Source organism: Notamacropus eugenii, chromosome 4 (genome assembly GCF_028372415.1).
Source record: "Notamacropus eugenii isolate mMacEug1 chromosome 4, mMacEug1.pri_v2, whole genome shotgun sequence".
Taxonomy (NCBI): domain Eukaryota; kingdom Metazoa; phylum Chordata; class Mammalia; order Diprotodontia; family Macropodidae; genus Notamacropus; species Notamacropus eugenii.
The window spans coordinates 189,258,468-189,272,770 of NC_092875.1; the positions used below are offsets into that span (position 1 = coordinate 189,258,468).

Below are 14,303 nucleotides of genomic sequence, written 5' to 3' on the forward strand. Positions count from 1 at the left end.
CACAATAAAGCAATTTTCTAAAAACCATAAGATAATTTTGTTAAAAATGATCTACTCTCATTTATACCCCATGCAAAAAAGATAGATTGCTTTTGGCCTGTATGGACCGTATGCAATTAAGTCATTTTCCCGCAGAAATTTAAGGCATAAATTTGTGTTAGAATTCCTTGCCTAATATTTAACTCTTCCAGTGGTGGCAAGAAACTCTATCTAAGCCAACTTGCTACAGAAGGTAAAAGGCATGAATTTATATGGAACAAACTACTCCTCGGTCTATTTCCATTTAAAGAATAACACTCTAACCTAGAACTAATATAATGTAAAATAATGTGTTTATATTTCACAATAATGTAGCATACATATTAAAAAGTTATGCCACAACAGGGATTTCCCCGAATGATTTTTCTGAGATAGAATCCAGTAAGATTCTGGAACAAGTTCATTTTTATGACATAAAACCAACAGTTTTCTTTGGTTTTGAGTTAAATTCCTCATTTCATACTACAACGCCATGCAGGACATTTGCTTTCTATCGTTAGTATATTGTTCACAATTAGGATTGGTATGTTATTTTTATATTGTATATCTATAGTTGTATGTTGTTGGATGAAAGAAAGTTCTGAGAAAGTCAAAGGATTCAAAATGCTGGCAAAATTATTTTGCGCAGCTTCCAAGCAGCTTGAAATGTTAATAAAAAGAAAGAGAAATCAAGTACATCTATTTATTTAGAAGCATTTGTGGGCCAGATGGAATACCTGTAATGACTTAAAATTAATGAGATGATAGAAAGATACATAGAGATAGGAGTATATAACCTTTTATACAATGTTTTCACTAAAAAAATAAATCAAAATCATATTTCACATGAATAAGTAAGGTATGCCATTTTCTATTTAAGAAAGCAATATACAAATCTTTTTAAGGTCCTAAGTCTTTTTTTAAAGTAGTAATTTTCTAAAGTTTACAAAACCAGATTATGATATACTAGATTATCATGTTTGCTGAAAATGGGCAAACTTAAAATACAGTATAGGAACAGAAGCACAAGACAACTTTACCTAGAATTTATGTCTCTAAAATTCCTGTCAAACAAAAAAAAATTTCTCTCAATAACCTTCTTAGGTTATGCAAAATACGAGTTAAGATTTCATCCCTTAAAGGCCATCTTGATCCTGAGGCCTTTCCAGATTCATACTTTATCCCTTTTCCTATTCATAAAGACCCTTTCTTTTGAATTGCATCTAGCAGTGTGTTTAAGTTTCTCTAACATATTTATCATGAATTAGAGCATACAATAGTTATCTGTGTTTATAATATATATCTCTACTAGATTTTAAGTTCCATGAGGGCAGGGACAGTGTCAGTTAAATTTTGCTCTAGCATAGTGGCACATGTACACATACACACACAGAAAGAAGAGCTTAATAAAGGTTTAATATAAATACACCTTTATTTTATTCTAACTTGTATTATATTATTTATACTTATATCATTTAACTTAGTGGACGGTAAATTCACTGAGAGCTTTTGTATCATTTTTCATCCTTGTGCTTAGTAAGTCCTTATTAAACTCAATCTAACCATTCCAGGGTTCAACAAGCTTTGCTGCTGTAAAGTTCTCTCAGATCTAACTTGTTGTAATTTAATTTCCTCTTTTCCTGTCCTCAATGAAGAACAATGAGTCATCATCCTTCACAAACACTCAGTATCTAGATGATTGTCCAAGTTTACTGTATGTGAAGAAATCAGGAAGTTGTAAAATGCAAACAGGCCGAGAAAGAAATACTAGTCACTAATGAGTGTTTGCTACAAACCAAACAAATCCATTGTATTTTTCCCCATTGTCTATGTTAATCTTACATAATATTCTATAGCAAAGTCTAAAGGATTAAAAACGTTTTATTCTTATGATAACCATTTGGTCACAAATCTTTTTTGTTTCTTTGATTAAGTAAAAGTAACCAATAAAATTCCTAAATGATTCTGCAACCACAAAGTAGGTGAAGGTTTGAGGCCGTGAACTCCCCCAAATAATTCCTGTACAGGCTCTGCCATGAACTGTCTATCCTCCAAGGACCATTCAAGGTAAATTAAAGAGACTCATCACCAGAAGGCGCACTGTAGGGGAAATGTTGTTGTTTTTTGGGCCATGGCAACTGCCAAAGACCAGAGTACCAAGAACGGTTTATGACCTGTGTTGGTGGAAGGACTACCCATATGGAAATAATCACAAATCCCTAAAGTATTTTAACAATAAATATAAGACAAAAAGTTTGCATTTCCTTGGTAATTGCTTCAACATTCTTTTTCATTTTACTTGCATAGACATTGCTAGTCCTAGACCAAAAACAAAGCAAGTGACATGATTTCACCTTTGAAGGATAAGTCACATAGAGCTTTCCCAGAATATTTTTCTTTATAGGCCAGAATGCCTAAATCCTGAGATACAAAATAAATAGCATCACGAAACTCTTACCTGATTTATAGTACACTTCCCAGTAGTGATGATGGAAGAAGGGACTGCTGTACAAAGACCATGAATAAATCCAAAGTTTGAATGGACCACCCTGCCGGCTTGCCTTGTGATGCAGCTGCAACAATCCAAAAGTAAAGGAGATGAAAACCAAATGGAAAACAAAATGAGTTGCCTTTTTAGGGTTCAAATTTAACTTCAGAGGCACACAAGAACAGTAACTTCAGGGTGATTATCAAAAACACAGAGAATCCCTCACTTCCAACACCTGCACACAGACATGGAATTCTTTTGCTTTAGGAGAGATGCAAAGAAATACAAACCAGCTTCAAAAAGTTAAATTGGCTTTCAATTAACTGAGTCAATGAGTGATGTACCAAAGAGCCATCAATCAAACTGTGACCACTTCAGCTCAGCTGCCTAGACCCCAGTGTGAGGCTAAGGTTAATGTCTGGTCCCTCCTCCTCCATTTGGGCTGGTTAGCTTTGTTTTGTGCCACACCTTCATACTCTCCCCCAACTCTGGTCATTCAGATCAATCACAAACGGAATCAGGTAAGTCTGTCCACTGATACTATTGTATCACCTAGGCATGTAAAGCCTTCACTTAAACCACGATTCAGCCACATGCCATTTCATTCACTTATTCAATGCCTACCGTCGATGCCACACTATAAAAGGCAGTTTCTCTTCCTTTTGTGAGAGTATGTACAGTTTAATTAATTTGAGGGACAGCATAAAAAAATTCATTGCTGAGATCAGAATTCTGATCCCACAGGACTAAAACAGCAAACAAACAGCATTTCCTAAAACTCAAAGGATAAAAAAAAAATAATTTACCACCATCATCTATTGGTCCCACATCCTCAGAGAAATAAATTTCCATCCTTTTTATCCCTAGCAATCAAAAACCTTGGTACTTCTAGTTATTTTAGGATCACAGGCTAACCCTAACCAGATTTTTTAAGTGCGGGAAACCTTTAGTTGTGCACACTAACTGGAAGAGACAGTGCATATAGCTGGTAATTCCAAAACCATATTTTTGGCATTAGAATGAAATGATACAACCTTTGATGCTGATATGCCTTCGCAATTATGTTCTGCTCAGAGCTTCCTGAGTGCATATGAAATCAACTCAAGAAAACAAAATCCCAGAAGCATGTTAGGCCTCAGGAGAAACCAGCTCGAGGTTAAGAATTTGATGGTGATAATCCCCCACTACAGATAATGAATAACTGGGTAATTGAGTCAATTGTCCTTGGGAACATGCCAAAGTATAACAGTAGTCAAATCCATCTGCATCCATTCTAAATAGTCACCAGTTTGCCCCAGACCACTTTCAGGAATGCAGTCCAACCCAGCACATTTCTGGGAGGGAGAGGAAAACAAATCCATTTCACGTCCAGTACTTTTCCAGGATAATGAACAAAATCACCAATTTTTTGCTACTACAAATATGAATTAAAAAAAAAGGATTTATGTTAATCTACTTTGTGCTTAGCACTGTATGAAGTACCTATGAGAAGGATACAAAAGTAACCTCTTGTGAACACTATTTCTTTGACATCATCTCACTGGAAACTAATCCTCATGTGGAATAGATACTACAAATATTATTGAGCAATTTGACAAATAAGGAAACTGAGACCCCCCCCCCCAAGTCAAATAAGTATCAAAAGCAAGATCCAAACCCAGAGCTTCCTGCCTCATTGTCTTAGCACTTTCTCCCTAGATCAGGTTGTCTCAGCACGTAGAATGAGAATGCTGGGCTTGATGAGCTCTCCCCTCTCTTCTAGCACTGACATTCCAAGTTCTATAGAAGTCCCAAACCTTGGGGAGCTTACAAATGAATCAACATAGGGGTTGTTAAAAGGAATTCTATTCAGTCACATTTGGCTTTTAAAAGACCTCATAAATGGGTCTTGCTATCACTCAGGCCCAACTACAGTGGAGTATTAACTGCTTGAACAAATTTTTAACATAAATGCAGCTAGTGTGTTTTTATAGATAAGTAAGACTTCATACTTTTTGGTTTATGTGTTTCTGGGCATGCATATATTTTATTTTCACCTATTACCTGAAAGATAAGGTTTTATAGAGTCTAAATTGCAAGGCTTCAAAATATGAAACTACAGGGCAAAAAAATTAAGCATGATCCCAATTATCTAAATTAGTAATTCCTATCAAGTTAGTGTGTCTACTAGTTGGAGATTTTCGTCTGCTACAGATTGCAAGAAGACAGCCAACACAACCTGTGACACATCATTAGAAAGACACCCAAGAACAAAATAAAAACATAACATACGGCCAAAGAATTATAAATGTTTAAAGGGTTATGTTTACTAGAGAGGTCTGAATTATGAATCCAGCACAACATAATGTTCTTCTTAATGCTTGGAATTCAACAGGTATAAAAAGAAAAGAAGATAAGGTTAGGAGTCTCAGTTCTGATTACACAAAGATAAGCTTACTACAAGGCAATTTTCCAGGCAGAATGAGACTTACATTATGACAATTATCAGTATAATTTTCATTATTCTATAAATTAGAGGTAATAAAAGTTACAAAAAGTCAATGAAATCTTTCTGTTGACATCACAGATTTAAAAAAAAATTCTCGTGACACATGTAGACATTTTTATACAATTTGGGGACAGAAATAATAGTGCAAACATTTGTACTGCCCTGGGAAGTAGACAGACACATGTATAACATATGCAATATGTGGGTACATATATGTACATTTATATGTTTTACATACACATAAAACTTCCCAGTATGCATAACATACACACATATATATATATACACATATGTACATATATATATATATATAAATTTCAAGAAACAGTTCAGAAAATACACAAACTGCTTCTACCAATCATGATGATATTACCTAAATAAGATTACTATTTATACTGGTGTTACTAAATATTGGAGGAAATTTAAATATTGAAGGAAAAAACCCTGTCAAAGCCTTACTACATCATAGCACATTTAAAAATAAATTAAATCTATGTGATTTTTTAAAAATATCTTTTTTTATCTCAGGCCATTATTGTGTTAGTTCTACCCAGTTCGACCCAAAACAAAACAAAATATGTAGACTAGTAAATATATCTCTATCTAAAGTTTGAGTGAGATCTAAAAGAAACTAACATGTCAATAACTTAATAGATGGTGACAAGTTGAACTTCATAGTTTCAAATGTCCTATACTATACATCATCTCCTTACTTAAAAATGTTACCTTGTGTTGATTTATCATTATGTCTTAAAAATCTAAGAAAGTGCTATTATTAATGCAACTAGTCTCTTCTCAACCTACACAACTATGGGTTATTGTATTTTTATATGTGGTTAGGGTCTGTCTACACTATAATAATCCATAAACTATGACAACTTCTACATGACCTCCATTAAATTTTTTTTAATGATTAAGTTATGCATATAAAATCAAACACTCAAACTCTGTTCCATTATTCTATCATTATACCTGGTAATATTGCTATGGGAAAGCAAATACTACAGACAATATACATAATTTTGAATTTTAACTCCAAATTTCTAATAATACACTCCCTTTATTGACTTATCAACACCAGTCCTCCTTCCTAAAATATATTATTTTCAGGAACTCCAGTCTATTGCCTCACTAAAGTCCTGTTACCAAGACAGGTATCTAAGCATTTTGGAGTCCAAAGTATGTGCTCACTTTCAGACAACTATATTTTTAGGTTATCAACATCCATGCCTCTGTTTATTAATAGTGCCAGAGGTTAAGCAAAGCAAGTTCACTACCTTTGGTCATAAAGGCAATGGATAGAGTATTGGGGTGCTAGGGTGTGTGAGCTGCTAGAAACTGAACTCATTATGAAAAGTATTATTTTTTTAAAAGTAAAGCCCTCTTAACATGTCAGAACGGAAGAAAAAAATCATTTCAGAAAAAGAATGTGAGTCCTTGAACTCTATAGTGACAAAGAAAACACCAGTCATAGAAATGTGTTTACTAATATTTTAATACTCTCTTAAGGCTTTCCTTTCCCAAGACTCCCAGACAATTGAATCAAGTGTGTTGAAACATAAACTTAAACGGGGCCATCTTCAGACATTTGATACATATGCTAAAGGCTTCAGAATTTTTTTAAATCTATTTCTTTGAGTAAAGGAAAATTTGTACAGCCCCAAGGCCCTGTTATATTATTTTTTTTAGTAAAAAAGCACTTTTGTCAAACCCTTTTATAAGGATCTCCAAAGGGTGGGGAAAATTACAGTCTTTCCTAGGTCCTAATCAGGAACATAGTGTTCCTTCTTTCACCACAACTTTACCTGTACTATCCAAAACACAGATTCACATGGTACAATGAAGCACTGCAGAGCCAGTAATTTGCTGGGAATTACAAAACAATATTAGTGAGAGCTGGGCAGATGCAGCAGCACCCACTGTCGTCTGTACAGGCTTGTTTTCTCTTCTGACGGTGATTTCCTTTTCCTTTTTTTCCCGGTCACTTTTTGTCCCGACTATTTTTTTTAAATGCCAGGCAAGTTTCTTTGTACCTGCACCCCAAATATAAATATGCCAAAATCCTAGAAACCTCTTTCCAGACTGACCACAGGACAAAGAAGCCACAGAAACTTAGTAAGAGTAGAGCCTTCGGTGACCAGGGTGAGTAATTGCCTTGCTCTCAGCAATTCATGAGAGTAACAAATTCAGATGTATAGCATCTAGCACTGTAAACTGACAGAGTAACAACTTCATCACAGGTACCAAAAGCCTGTCATTTCTGCCTCTTTGTATAAAACTGTTACATCTAGTTTATTTAAGTATCTGTTTCCTATCATTTTCGTGGTATCAAGCTTTAGCAACTACAAAGCTCTTGCTTGTGCAACAAATTTTTCTTTGCTCTGTCTAACCACCCAACAGGGTGATGGCTTAAGAACAATAAAATGTCAACCTGTAAAACCCTCAGTAAGTACCATAATGACAAGGCACAATTGAATTAAAGAGGGCTGTTTATGTTTTTATACAGTCAGCTTAAGAGACTTTTCCATGGCTCACCTATGCCAGGAAGAAAAAAATAATTTTTGAAATCAGTACAGAAACATATGTGAAAGATCATTTACCCTCACTATGCAGCCTAGGAGGACTACGCTGATGAAACATGCATGCCTTTTGTCAAGACATTTGTTATTATTGCGGGAAGGTTACTAATGTGGCAATGTGGACTTTTTCCAAAGTAAAATACTTCACTTGGTGAACCCCTAGAATTTAATCCTGTCAGCAATTTAAATTCAGAGGCAATGTGTGTAATCTGTGAACTCTAATGGGTTATAGACCTACCCCCTCAAAAAATAAAAAATGGACCAGATTGCAAGAGAAAACTTCTCTTTAGTCAGCTTTGGAAAGGTTGCTAACAAGTACCAAATACTTGTTGATCTGTTAACAATAAACACCAATTGGATTGTCAGGCCCCTTTCACTGTGTGGAGAGATGTATTTACGTATTGCACACACAGTAAGATTTGACTTTCTGTGGAGTAGTATTTCAGGAGTGTCTTTCATAATAGAAGAGTAACTAAAAGTCTAATACAGTGACTTCCATCTAAAATACTGGAAGGAGATGCAGTAAAAAACAGTGAAATCCTCCTCTGCGGCTTGGTAGGCACAAATACAGCACATAAAACACTTGGAGTAGCCTAGTCACAAGACGAACCCACCTGAATGGACGAGGAATACTGTCTGTTGCCATGGTAGCCTGATCTAATTACATGACTGATCAGGGCTGGAGTAAGTGCATTGCAAACCTACACCATTGACATGTATCTACATGATGAAAAAGACAGTCAGGCAGAAGGTTCAAGAGAACCCATCAACCTCTGCTTTATATAGAAGATGGCATTAAAGCCTATTTATTAGAGAGAGCTGCTAACCAGTAAAATAGTGAATGATGCATGAACAGTTAGAGGGCAGAGGAGATTAAATAGCATGGTATTAGCAGCTATGATGCAACCTCTTTCCAATAGCTTATTGTGGGATTCCCACCCCCCCCCCCTTCCCTTTTCTCTTGTAGCACCCTCCGTCAATAACCTTCATTCCGAGGAGTCAGCGGATCAAACTATTTTCATCCGATGAATAATGCAAAGAGGTTGTTGGAAGATGGCAGGGGTCTCTGTTAACTGAAGGTTTCATCAGAAATCCAAATGCAGAAAGCTTACCTAAGGCATTAGCAAAAGTGTGCCTAAATAAATCTGATAACTAACTAACCATTACTACATAATATATAACAATGACGATTAAATATTAAGTGCAGTCCACATCATAAAAAACAAATGTCACCAAACTGGGAATACTCTGTATCTAAAACTGAACTTATTCACCTATACACACGGCTGTGTATTCAAGACCATATTTTAAGGAGAGGATGATATTTCAAAGCATTAGCTTTTATTGTTTATGCACAACGGGGTCTTCTGATTTTGTTAACTGTATCCTGAGCATCTTGTGGGGGAAGCTCAGAATCTCATCCGGGATAGATCCAGTTTGGAGGAGTCCCTACTGCACAGCATACGGTAAACAAAATAAAAATAGCTTGTTCTTGTTATCCACATAGAGCATTATATAACCAGCTTCCGACTTGGGTTTTTTTTTTTTTTTGCCATTACTACTCCTCAGCAATTTTCCCATCTGCAAAAGTATTTAAATGTTCCCAATTTTTGTAGGGTTGTAGCTATCAAAAACAACAAAACAAAACAGTGCTGGAATGGGTTTTTGCTGATTCCCAACGTCCTTGGAAACTGTGCAGTGTCCCCCCCTCCCCGACACAATCTCCATCAGCTTCAGTCCCTCCTCCCTCACCCCTCACCAAGGTTCTCCCTAGAAAATCGGAATTGTTTTACCACTTCCAGCAAAAACCCTGCATGGCCTGAAATAAAACGAAAGCCCAGCACAGGAAGTTTGAGGCCAACTGAGGCGGGGGAAAAGGTGAAGGGGTTGAAGCTGGTGCAGGAAGAAAAAAAAAAAAAACAAAAAGCAGGAGACCAGAGATGACCAAGGTCCCAATCTCAAAGTCCCTTTCTAAGCATGACCCCTTCCCCCAATACACACACACACACACACACACACACACACACACACGCTCACACACGCTCACACGCACGCACGCACACGCCCCTCTTATTACAACACCTCACTTCTACCTCTCCCCTTTGGGCCCCGCTTGCACACCCTCCCCCTCTCCCTCGCTTGCCCTCTGGGGACTGGCCTGCACTCACTCAGCACTGGAACAAGTAGGAGGCGGTGGTAGTGGTAGTGGTGATGGTGTCTCCGGCCTGGCCCGGCCCTGAGTGAGCAGCGGGGCTACTGGGCGCATCCCAATCCCTGCAGCGTCTCCTCCTCCTTCTCCTTCCCCTCCTCCTGGCTTCATTCACCCTCTCAGCAGCCACACAAGCCCTTTCACTCTAGGCACGGGGGCAGGACTTGCCCCGCGGCCACCAGCTCCTCTACTACTCTCTTACGCTCTCTCCCGTGCAACGTGCAGCCGGCACCCGCGAGCAGCCTCCCCTCACCCCTCGAACCGAGTGCTAGCCAGGCACCGGGCAGCGGCAGCAGAGCGGCGGCGGCGGCGGAGGCAGCAGCAGCAGCAGCAGCAGCAGCAGCAGCAGCAGCAGCAGCAGCAGCAGCAGCAGCGGAGGCTCCCTCCACATGATCAGGAAGCCGCCGCACAAACAAGGCAGCAGCCAGCCAGGGCCGCCACTCCAGCCGCGGCCGCTGCTCCGGGCACCCACAGACACACTCACGCGCGCGCGCGTCCCCTCCCCGTTACCCTTGCCAGCCTCAGTCTCTCTGTGTCTGTCTCTGCCTCCCCCTTACGCCCCCTCCCCAGTGCTCCCACCCCTCTTCTTCTAGCCAGGGCAGTAGGTCTTGGTCACTTGCAAAGTCCTGGACAGACCCCCCCCCCCCCACACACACACAGAGTTTCCACTTCCCCTAGATGTGTACACACACACACACACACACACACACACACACACACACACAGATGGACAATCTTCCCAGGCTTGGCGACCCCCAGTAGCAAAGAGGAAGAAGCCGGTAAGCTGGGAGTCCAGCCCTCCCCAGAATCAACACATACCTACGCGTGCACGCTCGCTCACACACACACACACACACACACACACACACACACACAGAATCCCTCCTTCCCAGTCTGGAGAGTGCAAAGTAGGGGTGAGTGGGGGGAGTGTTGGGGGGGCTGAGGTGGAGAGGAGTGCAGGCTGCTGCTGACTCCCTCTGCGCCACCCCGAGGGAGGACATTTCTTACAGGCACTCGGGAGCCCGAGTGGCAGCAGCAGCAGTAACAGGGGTGCACTGAATCTCCCCGGGCACCCAGGGACAATCCACCCCCCGCCCCCTCCCCCCAGGGGCGCGTGTCCCCCACCCCCTCCCGCCCACACCTATTCCATCTGCTTCCTGGCCTGTTCCCTTAGCCAATTGCCCCAGCGCTAGGAGTGGGGGTGTTGGCAACAGAGAGGCTGAAGCGTAGGAAGGTTGTATGTACACACACGCACACAACACACACACACAACACAACGCGGATCATTTTCTTCTCTGCTCTTCCAGCTGTGGTTGGTGCCGCCGCCGTTTGAGGGTTTGGGTTGGATTTGTTTGTTGTTGTTGATGATGTAGTTCCCGGGATAGCAGAAAGAAGGGTCTTAATCTATATAAGGGGAGAAGAGGACGGGGAGGGGGGAGGGGGAAGAGGGGGGAGGAGAGTAGAAGGGGGAGGGGGAGAGAAAGAAACAGGAGGAAAAAAATAGCCACTTACTGTAAAGTGTAAATGGATCTGGGGTTGCTTGGGGAAGGGGGGCAGAGGGAGAGAAACAATGTCTTGCGGCGGCTGTTGCTGCTCGCTGCTGCTGATCCACAGGGCTTGTTTTTTATCCCCCTGCAGTGAAACAGGTCCTGGACGCCTCTGCCACTGTAGTAGAAATGATGTCTGCGGTATACACTGCTCTCTCCTCCTCCTCCACTCCCCTCCCTCTCTCCCTCCTCCCTCCACCCCCCTTCTCTCTCTCTCTCTCTCTCTCTCTCTCTCTCTCTCTCTCTCTCTCTCTCTCTCTCTCTCTCTCTCTCTCTCTCTCTCCCTCTCTCCCTCTCTCCCTCACTCTCTCTCTCTCTCTCTCCCTCCCTCTCTCGCTTGCTCGCTTGCTCCAGTATGTAAATGTGTAATAGAAGCCAAATATGGAGCAGTTGGCTGCCGCTGCAACCGCTCAAGGATCCTACTGGGGGGTGGGGGGGAGTGAAAAGAGCTGGGGGGGGGGGGGCGGGGGCAGAGGAGGCCGGACTGGGGTGGGGGGGGAGGGGGAGGAGGCAAGGCAACTCTTTGGCGAACATCCAAGAGAGCCACACAGATTATTGCATACGCACAGCAGAGCCCGGCCAGCCGGGCTTAACCCTTCCCTGGTCTCTGCACAGCCTTCTTCTAAGAATTTACTGGGAGGGATTAGGGACTGGCGGGGGGTGGGGGCTGGGGGGAGAGAGGAAGCAGTTTTCATTCCAGAACCTGCACGCATTAACCACTCCTCGGAAAAAGTAGCTTTTTGGGGATGGGAGGCGGTGAGGGATGATAGTAAAGGAAGGGTGGCAGAAATGAAAGGTCAAGGTGGTGGGACTGGCTTATTTAAACCTCAGAGGGTGGGTTCTTACAACGCCTCCGCCACTGCCTCCCCCCTACACAGACACACGCACACGCACACACGCTCACACACTCTTCTTTCACTTCCTTGGCAAGCAGGCAGGGAAAGGTCTCCGAGGAGCTCCGACTGACTTTTTTTACTCAAACCCCAAGGAGGTTACAGAAGTGTCGACTTCCAGGTGAGTGCCAGAGAGAGAATTACTCAATCGACATTGACCTAACCGAACTAACCGCTCCTCTGGACACAGATGCTCAAAGTGTCTTGCCTCTGCTAAATGAACAACTCATGTCAACCCTGAAACCGGTTGAGCGAGCAAGTGGGTTAGCAGTTCAAGGCTTGGGAACTCATTCTTTAATGCAGAAGATCGAGGATGACTACGAGGTCCCTGAAATCTGCACTAAATTCTATTGGGGAAACTTTGAGGGACTCCCCTTTCCCTTACCTCCACTTTCTCTGAAGCCTAGTAACTGACTACCCCTTGCCCATTCCTTTACTCTCGAAAGCAGGCCAGAAAAGATTCTTTGGACCCGGATGTTCAGTAACTATTCCTAATGTCTCAGCAGAGCAGCCAGCTACAAGAGACAACATCTTCACCTGGACAATGTCAAGTTCATTGATTTAATCCGAAATGAGGTCCTAGTGAAAGTTGGGGAATGGCAGATGTCAAATGAACTTTAGACAGCTGATTCAAGCACATCCTCTGGGCTCAGTGGTAAACTCTTCGGGGTTGTTAGGGTTTTTTTTTTTCTTTTCTTTTTTTTATCCCTTAGTTGAATGTTACCTCAGTAGGAAGGAATCTCTTTCTGAGAATTATTCACCTTGCCAACAGGTGTGGCATACATAGAGGAAAAGAAGCCACATTCATGCTGAAGCAAGCTCAGTTTCCTCTTACAGCAGATAAATGGGGAACCTATAGGTGTCGGGACACTGTCTGGTCTCCTTCATGGAGTTAGTCTGGATAAACAGGGAACATTCAGCTCAAAAAGAAGTTTACATTGCATTTTAATACTCTACTTGTTGCCTCTATGTTGAATGGATCTTTCAGCCTCATTCATGTGTGACTGAAATACATTAGTCAACATGTCATGCAAATCCAGAATCACCAAAAGAAATGTGGTGTCAGCTTGTAGCCCCCTGAAGGGCTGCAAAGCCTTGTACTTTAGATATGAAAATAAAATAGTGTGTTGAGTATGAAAAATAATTTTTTCTATCATTTTGAAAATCCGAGCTCATAATTTGTTACTCATGAAAAAGAACCATTGGTCATCATTACTCATTTTTATTTATTTTTACCATTTGAAAATCCAGGGTCTGCTGTACAATGACATTGTTGGTCTCATTACAGCCTCTAGTGGACAGTTATGATCCATTTCTCAAAAAACTGTGATCTTTTTTGCTGTTCCAATGGACAGGCATTAGCAAAGTGAAGGTTGGTATCAAATAACATAACAAAACATAAAATTTTAACCTCCTCATCAGAGTGGGATTTTGAACAAAAACAGGAACTGGTTGGTTTTATGCAGTAATGGCTTCTTTTTGGAGCCTCAGGTATTATTACTGGCTTGTGAATAAATAGAGAGCTGCTGCTATTCCTTTCAGCTTCAGACAGCTTTCATAAAAACTAAATTCATCTAAAATATTTTTATAACAGAAAATATTGGTTGCCATGTTTTTGGCTTAAGTGAGACATTTTTATTCCAACTCATAATCTGCAGACTGTCCAATCCACCTCCAGTCTATTTTTAGTCATCTTGCATTAAGAGAATTTTTTTTAATAAAGAAGCAAATATTTTTATTATTTCATTGACATAAGCAGTTCAAGTTATTTTAACAGCCTTCAGCAAATTAAAACTCATAATTCAGATTAAAGTCAGTCAATTAATTTAAATGCACCCTTAAGGAAACTAAATCTGTATATTACTAAGACAGTAAAACAAGAATGTGCATTAATTTCTGAGATGAACAGCCATAAACTATGACTTAAATCTGTAACTATTTCTTCCTGCAAGTCCAAAAACTAAGCATAATTTTCATGATACCGTTTCATTATCTAGGGTATTGGAGACAGTTGTTTTCAGATGAGAAAGGATTAAATTGAAAATAAGACAGATCTGGCACTGTCTCTTTAAAAGTGAGAC

General features: G+C 40.7%; 1 protein-coding gene across 12 annotated transcripts in view; it reads right to left on the reverse strand.

Annotated features, from left to right (window-relative positions):
- The window catches only part of ATXN1 (ataxin 1), a 516,919-nt gene extending 505,379 nt beyond the window's left edge, over window positions 1–11,540 (reverse strand). For 6 of the 12 annotated variants that reach the window (XM_072603911.1, XM_072603909.1, XM_072603910.1 and 3 more), the window contains exons 1-2: window positions 11,295–11,539; window positions 2,477–2,591 (exon numbers count right to left, since the gene is read on the reverse strand). The gene's annotated coding sequence lies outside the window, so the exon portion shown is untranslated. Of the gene's footprint in view, window positions 1–2,476; window positions 2,592–9,741; window positions 10,267–11,294 lie in introns of those variants that run through there. The other 6 variants (XM_072603913.1, XM_072603906.1, XM_072603904.1 and 3 more) reach the window with 2 other exon arrangements.
- Between the last annotated feature and the right edge of the window lie 2,763 nt (window positions 11,541–14,303).